The sequence below is a fragment of the Triticum urartu genome, chromosome 2, assembly GCF_003073215.2.
Source record: "Triticum urartu cultivar G1812 chromosome 2, Tu2.1, whole genome shotgun sequence".
Lineage (NCBI taxonomy): Eukaryota > Viridiplantae > Streptophyta > Magnoliopsida > Poales > Poaceae > Triticum > Triticum urartu.
Window position 1 is genome coordinate 623,661,633 of NC_053023.1, and position 10,128 is coordinate 623,671,760.

Below are 10,128 nucleotides of genomic sequence, written 5' to 3' on the forward strand. Positions count from 1 at the left end.
GGTAAAGAAAATGTTATTGCTGATGCCTTGTCTCGTCGTTATACTATGCTTTCACAACTTGACTTTAAAATATTTGGTTTGGAGACCATCAAAGATCAATATGTTCATGATGCTGAATTTAAAGATGTATTGCAGAATTGTAAGGAAGGGAGAACTTGGAACAAGTTCGTTCTTAACGATGGATTTGTGTTTCGTGCTAACAAGCTATGCATTCCAGCTAGCTCCGTTCGTCTTTTGTTGTTGCAGGAGGCGCATGGAGGAGGATTAATGGGACACTTTGGCGTCAAGAAGACGGAGGATATACTTGCTACACATTTATTTTGGCCAAAGATGAGACGGGATGTTGAGCGTTTTGTTGCTCGCTGCATTACATGTCAAAGAGCTAAGTCACGACTCAATCCTCATGGTTTATATATGCCTTTGCCTGTACCTAGTGTTCCTTGGGAGGATATATCTATGGACTTTGTTTTAGGTTTACCTCGAACAAAGAAGGGGAGGGATAGCATATTTGTTGTCGTGGATAGGTTCTCGAAAATGGCACACTTTATACCATGTCATAAAAGCGATGATGCTGTTAATGTTGCTGATTTGTTCTTTCGTGAAATTATTCGCTTACATGGTGTGCCAAATACTATTGTTTCAGATCGTGATACTAAATTTCTTAGCCACTTTTGGAGATGTTTATGGGCTAAGTTGGGGATTAAGCTGCTTTTTAGTACTACTTGTCACCCCCAAACTGATGGACAAACTGAAGTAGTCAATAGAACATTGTCTACTATGCTTAGGGCTGTTTTGAAGAATAACAAGAAAATGTGGGAAGAATGCTTGCCTCATATTGAATTTGCTTATAATCATTCATTGCATTCTACTACTAAGATGTGCCCTTTTGAAATTGTGTATGGTTTCCTACCTCGTGCACCTATTGATTTGTTGCCTCTTCCATCTTCAGAGAAGGTTAATTTTGATGCTAAAGAACGTGCTGGATTTATTTTAAAAATGCATGAATTAACTATGGAAAACATTGAGCGTATGAATGCTAAATATAAACTTGCTGGAGATAAGGGTAGAAAACATGTTGTGTTTGCACCTGGAGATCTTGTTTGGTTACATTTGTGTAAGGATAGATTTCCTAATTTGCGCAAATCAAAGCTAATGCCACGTGTTGATGGTCCTTTTAAGGTGTTAGAGAAAATAAATGATAATGCATATAAACTTGAGCTGCCTGCAGATTTTGGGGTTAGTCCCACTTTTAACATTGCAGATTTGAAGCCTTATTTGGGTGAGGACGATGAACTTTCGTCGAGGACGACTTCATTTCAAGAAGGGGAGGATGATGAGGACATCAATACCATTGTTACACCCACAGCCCCTGCTGCTATACACACTGGACCGATTACTAGAGCTCGCGCACGCCAAGTGAATTATCAGGTACTTTCGTTTCTTGGTAACGATTCTAATGTTCATGAGAATATGATGCTGCCTAAATTGGATATATTTGTTTTGCTTACAAATGAAGGGCCTAGCTTGGACAAGAAAGATGAACCTTGGAGCAAGTTCAAGCATGGAGATGATGGCATGCGCAAGGGGAACAAGAACGGAGTTACAAGTGATGATTCCTGGACTCTGAAGCCACCATAATGAGTGCATGAAGCATGGGACGAAATATACAAGATGCCACTTCATAAATTTCGTCCAGAGGCTATTTTAGGTGCTGCGTCACCTTATTATTGGGCCAGGCCCATGTATTTCGCCTCCAAGAGGGGAAGGGGGCAAACCCTAGGGCAGATGGGCCCTAAGGCCCACCTCAGGTGCGCCTCCCCTCTCCCCTTGTGGCCGCCACCCCAGATGGGATCTGGGGGCTGCCGCCACCCCTAGGGAGGGAACCCTAGGTGGGGGCGCAGCCCTCCCTCTCCCCCTATATATAGTGGAGGCTAAGAGGCAGCCCAACACACGAATTCTTCCCCTGTTGGCGCAGCCCTACCCCTCTCCCTCCTCGTCTCTCGTAGTGCTTGGCAAAGCCCTGCTGGAGTCCCGCGCTCCTCCACCACCACCACGCTGTCGTGCTGCTGCTGGATGGAGTCTTCCCCAACCTCTCCTTCTCCCCTTGCTGGATCAAGGCGTAGGAGACGTCACCGGGCTGTATGTGTGTTGAACACAGAGGTGCCGTCCGTTCGGCACTAGGATCATCGGTGATTTGGATCACGACGAGTACGACTCCATCAACCCCGTTCACTTGAACGCTTCTGCTTAGCGATCTACAAGGGTATGTAGATGCACTCTCCTTCCCCTCATTGCTAGATTACTCCATAGATTGATCTTGGTGATGCGTAGAAAATTTTGAATTTCTGCTACGTTCCCCAACAGTGGTATCAGAGCTAGGTCTATGCGTAGTTTCTATGCACGAGTAGAAAACAAAGCAGTTGTGGGCGTCGATATTACGGTCTCCGGTTAATACAATTATAGCATGAACATAGACAATTATCATGAACAAGGAAATATAATAATAACCATTTTATTATTGCCTCTAGGGAATATTTCCAACACTCCCGAATTGGAAAGTAGTTCATCACAGAAATCAGTTCCAGTGATTCCTACACCAATTAGTGAGGAAGCTAATGATGATGATCATGAAACGTTAGATCAAGTTACTACCGAACCTCGTAGGTCAACCAGAGTACGATCCACACCAGAGTGGTACGGTAATCCTGTTCTGGAGATCATGTTACTTGACCATGACAAACCTACGAACTATGAGGAAGCGATGATGAGCCCAGATTCCGCGAAATGGCTTGAAGCTATGAAATCTGAGATGGGATCCATGTATGGGAACAAAGTGTGGACTTTGATTGACTTGCCCGATGATTGGTGAGCCATTGAGAATAAATGGATATTCAAGGGGAAGACGGACGCTGATAGTAGTGTCACTATCTACAAAGCTCGAATTGTCGCAAAAGGTTTTTGACATGTTCAAGGTGTTGACTACGATGAGATTTTCTCACTCATATCAATGCTTAAAATCTGTCCGAATCATGTTAGCAATTGCCGCATTTTATGAAATCTGGCAAATGGATGTCAAAACTGTATTCCTTAATAGATTTATTAAAGAAGAGTTGTATATGATGCAACCAATAGGTTTTCTCAATCCTAAAGGTGTTAACAAAGTGTGCAAGCTCCAGCAATCCATCTATGGACTGGTGCAAGCATCTCGGAGTTGGAATGTATGCTTTGATGAGTTGATCAAAGCATATAGTTTTATACAGACTTGCGGTGAAGCATGTATTTACAAGAAAGTGAGTGGGAGCACTACAACATTTTTGATAAGTATATGTGTATGACACATTGTTGATCGGAAATGATGTAAAAAAATTTGGAAAGCATAAAGGAGTGTTCGAAAGGAGTTTTTCAAAGAAAGACCTCGGTGAAGCTGCTTACATATTGAGCATCAAGATCTATAGAGATAGATCAAGACGCTTGATAAGTTTTTTCAATGAGTACATACCTTGACAAGTTTTTGGAGTAGTTCAAAATGGATCAGTCAAACAAGGATTTCTTGCCTGTGTGCAAGGCGTGAAGTTGAGTAAAGACTCAAAACTCGACCACGGTAGAAAATAGAAAGAAAATGAAAAGTCATTCCCTATGCCTCAATCAAAGGTTCTATAAAGTATGATGTGTTGTGTACCAGACCTATTGTGTACCTCACCATAAAATTTGGCAAGAGGGTACAATAGTGATCCAGGAGTGGATCACTAGACAGCGGTTAAAATTATCCTTAGTGGAATAAGGATATGTTTCTCGGTTATGGAGGTGATAAAGAGTTCATCGTAAAGAGCTACGTCGATGCAAGCTTTTACACCAATCCGGATGACTCTGAGTCTCAATCTGGATACATATTAGAAGTGGGAGCAATTAGCTAGAGTAGCTCCAAGCAGCATATTGTAGACATAGAAAATTTGCAAGATACATATGGCTCTGCATCTGGCAGACCCGTTGACTAAACTTATCTCACAAGTAAAACATGATCACTCTTTGGGTGTTAATCACATAGCGATGTGAACTAGATTATTGACTCTAGTAAACCCTTTGGGTATTAGTCACATGGAGATGTGAACTAATCACATAAAGATGTGAACTATTGGTGTTAAATCACATGACGATATGAACTAGATTATTGACTCTAGTGCAAGTGGGAGACTGGAGGAAATATGCCCTAGAGGCAATAATAAAGTTCTTATTTATATTTCCTTATATCATGATAAATGTTTATTATTCATGCTAGAATTGTATTAACCGGAAACATAGACAAACAGAGTGTCCCTAGTATGCCTCTACTTGACTAGCTCGTTAATCAAACATGATTAAGTTTCCTAGCCATAGACATGTGTTGTCATTTGATGAACGGGATCACATCATTAGAGAATGATGTGATGGACAAGACCCATCCGTTAGCTTAGCATTATGATCATTTAGTTTTATTGCTATTGCTTTCTTCATGACTTATACATGTTCCTCAGACTATGAGATTATGCAACTCCCGAATACCGACAAACACCTTGTGTGCTACCAAACGTCACAACATAACTGGGTGATTATAAAGATGATCTACAGGTGTCTCCGATGGTGTTTGTTGAGTTGGCATAGATCGAGATTAGGATTTGTCACTCCATGTTTCGGAGAGGTATCTCTAGGCCCTCTCGGTAGTGCACATCACTATAAGCCTTGCAAGCAATGTGATTAATGAGTTTGTTACGGGATGATGCATTACGGAACGAGTAAAGAGACTTGCCAGTAACGAGATTGAACTAGGTATGATGATACCGATGATCGAATATCGGGCAAGTAACATGCCGATGACAAAGGGAACAATGTATGTTGTTATGCGGTTTGACCGATAAAGATCTTCGTAGAATATGTAGGAGCCAATATGAGCATCCAGGTTCCGCTATTGTTTATTGACCGGAGATGTGTCTCTGTCATGTCTACATAGTTCTCGAACCCATAGGGTCCGCACGCTTAACGTTCAATGACGATTTTTATTATGAGTTATGTGATTTGATGAACCGAAGTTTGTTTGGAGTCCCGGATGAGATCATGGACATGACGAGGAGTCTCGAAATGGTCAAGAGGTAAAGATTCATATATTGGAAAGGTGCATTTGGACATCGGAATGGTTCCGAGAGGTTCGGGCATTTTTCCGGAGTACCGGGAGGTTACCGGAACCCCTCGGGAGAAGTTTTGGGCCTTATGGGCCATAAGAGGGAAGCAGACCCGCCCACAAGGGGCTGGTGCGCCCCCCCTAGGGCAGGAGGCTGATTAGGACTAGGAGAAGGGGGCCGGCCCCCACTTTCCTTCTCCCTTCCACCTTTCCTACTCCGTGTGGGAGGTGGAATCCTACTAGGACTAGGGAGTCCTAGTAGGACTCCACACCTTGGCGTGCCCCCTTAGGGCCAGCTGCCTCTCCCTCTCCCTCGTTTATATACGTGGCCAGGGGCACCCCATAGACACACAAGTTGATCTTTTAGCCGTGTGAGGTGCCCCCCTCCACAGTTTCACACCTCGGTCATATTGTCTTAGTGCTTAGGCGAAGCACTGCGCCGGTAACTTCATCGTCACTGTCACCACGTCATCGTGCTGAAGAAACTCTCCCTCGGCCTCAACTGGATCAAGAGTTTGAGGGACATCACCGAGATGAACGTGTGTAGATCGCGGAGGTGCCGTGCGTTCGGTACTTGATCGGTTGGATCGCGAAGACGTTCGACTACATCAACCGTGTTACTAAACGCTTCCGCTTTCGGTCTACGAGGGTATGTAGACACACTCTCCCCTCTTGTTGCTATGCATATCCTAGATAGATCTTGCGTGATCGTAGGTAAATTTTTTGAAATACTGTGTTCCCCAACAGTTCATAATATTCAATCCACACAAAGAACTACAAAGAGACCCCAAAGTTTCTATCGGAGGAAAGATAATAAAAACATGCATCAACCCCTATGCATAGATTACCCCAATATCACCTCGGGAATCCGCAAGTTGAGTGCCATAACATACATAAAGTGAATAAATAAGATACCCCATTGTCACCTCAAGTATTCATACCGTAAGACATACATAATGTGTTCTCATATCTGAATATTCCATCCGACAAGACAAAACTTCAAAGGGTAAATATTCAATTCATCACAACAAGAGTATAGAGGGGAGAAACATCATATGATCCATCTATGTTAACAAAGCCCATGATATAGATCACGAGAGAGAGAGAGAGAGATTAAACACATAGCTACTGGTACAAACCCTCAGCCCCGAGGGTGGACTACTCCCTCCTCATCGTGGTGGCCGTCAGGATGATGAAGATGGCCACTAGTGATGATTCCCCCCTCTGGTAGGGTGCCGGAACAGGTCTAGATTGGTTTTTGGTGGCTACGGAGCCTTGCAGCGGCAGAACTTCTGATCTATGTTAACCCCGAAGGGTTTCGGAATATTTGGGAATTTATAGTGCAAAGAAGGGGTACGGGAGGCCACCGAGGTGAGCACAACCTACCAGGGTGAGCCTGGGGGCCCAGGCGCGCCCTGGTGGGTTGTGCCCCGCTCGGGGCACCCCCCAGGTGTAGCTCTGGCCCATTGGTGGCCTTCTGGTCCATAAAAATCCACAAAAAGTTTCGCGTTGTTTGGACTCCGTTTGATATTGATTTCCTGCGATGTAAAAAACAAGCAAAAAACAGGAACTGGCACTAGGCACTGGGTCAATAGGTTAGTCCTAAAAAATGATATAAAGTTGCTATAAAATGATTGTAAAACATCCAAGAACAATAATATAACAGCATGAATACTTCATAAATTATAGATATGCTGGAGATGTATCAGCATCCCCAAGCTTAATTCCTACTCGTCCTCGAGTAGGTAAATGATAAAAGAAATAATTTATGAAGTGTGAATGCTAGCAAAGTGCTTAAGTTTGATCAATGATAATTTCAATCACTTTTCCTAGCATCACAACAACAATTTTTTCTCATAAAATTTCTCATGTTAAAGTAGCAACCAACTCACATGTAAAGTTGAAACAATGAATTCTCTTGAAACTCAACAACCTATGTTCTCAGTCATCAAGCAATTGCAATTCAACTTATTCAACATAGTTTAAGCAAGAGCTCCACATACTCAACCATCATATAGTCTTCTATGATTGCTAACAATCACCACGTACACAAGAGCAAAACATTTGAACCGGACACATAGAAAGATAGGGGCTTATTGTTTTGCCTCCCAACGTATTCACTTCAAGGGTGATGTCAACAATAATAACTCATGCTACCCATATCCAACTGGATATATGTGCCTAGATCTTTCCTCACCACATGATGCCTGCCAAAAGAGAAAAATAAAAAGGAATAGAGAGAAAAACTTCGACTCTTTGCAAAAAAGTAAATACTAAAAAGTAAAAGATAGGCCCTTCGCAGAGGGAAGCACAGGTTTCCATGCGCTTATTTGTTTGTATGCTCAACCCCTTAGTGCAAAAGAATGTCACATTATGTTGCCCTTTATGATAGCAACCTTTATTATGCAGTCTGTCGCTTTTATTCTTTGTCATCACAAGTTCGTACAAGGCTCAATTTTCTCTTACACTAAATGATCTAACACTTATAGAAGCAATTTTTATTGCCTTATTGCACCGATGACAACTTACTTGAAGGGTCTTTTTCAATCCTTAGGTAGGTATGGTGGACTCTTGAAAATAAGATTTGGGTTTAAGGATTTTTGGATGCACAAGTAGTATCTCTACTTGGTGCGGAATTTTTGGCTAGCAAATATGGGGGGCAAGGACCACATGTTGAAGGATCTATGACAATATAACTTCTATGAGAATATGAACAAACATAAATCATTACGTTGTCTTCCTTGTCCAATGTCAACAATTTTGGCATATAATATTTTGAGGGTGGCTCACAATCACAAAAAAATCCAAGATAGTGTATTTGCATGTGATAGTTCTCTTCCTTATACTAATCATTCGTTAATTGCTTGTATGACCAATATTGTGATTGTCAAGCCTCAAAAGATTTCACTTTCTAAACCCAATGTGAAGCTACCACTAGGCATGATATGATTTCAAATTCATGAAATTCAATTTATTCAACAATTTACTCATAGGATATAAGCGAAGCACAAGAGCAATTCCAAAGAAAAGAGCTTCGTTGACAGGATGTGAGTGCCGCTTACTTAGCCTCCCTGGAAACTATTTGAGGACTCTATTTTCTTTAAAAAGTTCCAAATCTAAGTACTTCATGAAAACAGAAAGAAAAACAAAATAAAATGACAATCCAAGGATAGCACACATCATGTGAAGAAGCAAAAACTTAGGCTCAACCGATACTAACAGATAATTGTTGAAGAAAAAAAAGGTGGGATGCCTACCGGGGCATCCCCAACCTTAGATGCTTGAGACTTGTTGAAATATTATCTTGGGGTCCCTTTGGCATCCCCAAGATTGAGCTTTTGTGTCTCCTTAATTCTTCTCATATCACGGTTTTCCTAAATCTCAAAAGCTTCATCCACACAAAACTCAACAAGAACTCGCGAGATAAGTTAGTATAAACCAATGCAAAAAAAACCTTATCATTATCTACTGTAGCAAATCACTAAAAATATTATTCAGCATTTCATACTAAATTCCTCTTCATATTTAATACTCCTATCCGAAAATATAATCATTAAACAAGCAAACATATGCAAACAATGCAAACAAAACAGCAATCTGCCAAAACAGTATAGTCTGTAAAGAATGCAAGAGTATCAATACTTATTCAACTCCAAACATTATGAAATTCTACCAAACTTTAGAAACTTTATCAGATCTTATTATTCAGAAAGTTTCAACATTTTATCACATTTTGAATTTTCTAGGGAATTTTTGCAACAGAGGTAAACTTTCTGTTTTCAAACAGCAACATGTAGACTTCTAAAATAAGCATAGTAAAGGCTATCGATGCCACTTTTATTTGAAATAAAATATGCAAAAAATTATTATAAATAACATAAAGAAACTCCTAACAAAATAAATTGACGCTCCAAGCAAAACACATATCATGTGATGAATGAAAACATAGCTGCAAGTGAGGTTACCGATAATGATGGAGACGAAAGAGGGGATGCCTTCCAGGGCATCCCCAAGCTTAGTTGCTTGGATCTTCCTTGAATATTACCTTGGGTTGCCTTGGGAATCCCCAAGCTTAGGATCTTGTCACTCCTTTTTCTCCTCATATCGATATCTCACCCAAAACTTGAAAACTTCAATCACACAAAACTTAACGAAACTTCGTGAGATGGGTTAGTATGATAAAGACAAACCATTCACTTTGGTATTGTCACAGACAAGATTCATAATTGTTCTCACACAATGCCTACTGTATAATATCATTTACAAAATTTATATTGAGCAATATAAGCCATGGAACCTAGAAAACAAGCAAACTATGCATTGAAAACAGAATCTGTCAATTACAGAACAGTCTGTAGTAATATGTACTCCAACCATATGTCTTTTACTTAAAAAATTCTGAAAAATTAGGAACACATGGGAAATTTGTCTATTAATCTTATGCAAAAAGAATCAGCATTTTCTCATGCTTCTGTTAAAAATTATAATTGTTTTCCTAAGAGCAAATGTTTCTGTTTTTCAGCAAGATCAAATCAACTATCACCGTAAGCCATACCAAAGGCTTTACTTGGCACTTTATTGAAACAAAAGCAATAAAACATGATTAATACAGTAGCATAATCATGTGAACACACAAAAACAGTAGACAAAAGTGTTGGGTTGTCTCCCAACAAGCGCTTTTCTTTAATGCCTTTTTAGCTAGGCATGGTGATTTCAATGATGCTCACATAAAAGATAAGAATTGAAACATAAAGAGAGCATCATGAAGCATATGACTAGCACATTTAAGTCTAACCCACTTTCTATGCATATGGATTTTGTGAGCAAACAACTTATGGGAACAAGAATCAACTAGCATAGGAAGGCAAAACAAGCACAACTTCAAGATTTCCAACACATAGAGAGGAAACTTGATATTATTGCAATATGTAGAAGCATATGTTTACTCTATCATAATAATTTTCAGTAGCATGATG